A 524-nucleotide genomic window follows, 5' to 3' on the forward strand; every position below is an offset into this window, starting at 1 on the left:
TCTCCTTCAGCCAAAGACAATTAAGTCCAAAGCAGTTATGGAAGACATACATATTAGGGAAGAAGAAATCCTAGACAACAGCTTCAAATGCTTCTCCCCACTGTGGTGAAGGGAGAAGGTTACATCCCAACCAGCAATAACGGTGGCCCTAAATCCCACCCAGGCTGGGACTGTATACCATATATACTGACCTCTCAAGGTCAGTCCCCCAGAAAATAATCAGGATGCTACATGCAATGCTTTGGAGCTGATGTATAGAGCACGTTTTCACCTGAGGGAAAAAAAAAAAAAAAAGAAAAAAAGAAAAAAGAAGGAAAAGAACATTTCTGGAGATGCTTTGGGGAGATAATCGCAGGCGGCCGCGGGTCCTCAGCAGCCTGTTTTGTAAGAACTTTTATATTTTCTTTTTTTATGCGGTGGAAATACATTTTTTCCCCCAAAAAACCCCTTTTTTGCCACCCTCTCCCCCTTGCCCCAGGGCTCTCCTGTTGAGCGCTGTGTGTGTGTGTGGGGGGGGGGGGGTG

This window comes from Calidris pugnax, unplaced genomic scaffold, assembly GCF_001431845.1.
Source record: "Calidris pugnax isolate Ruff unplaced genomic scaffold, ASM143184v1 scaffold324, whole genome shotgun sequence".
Taxonomy (NCBI): Eukaryota; Metazoa; Chordata; class Aves; order Charadriiformes; family Scolopacidae; genus Calidris; species Calidris pugnax.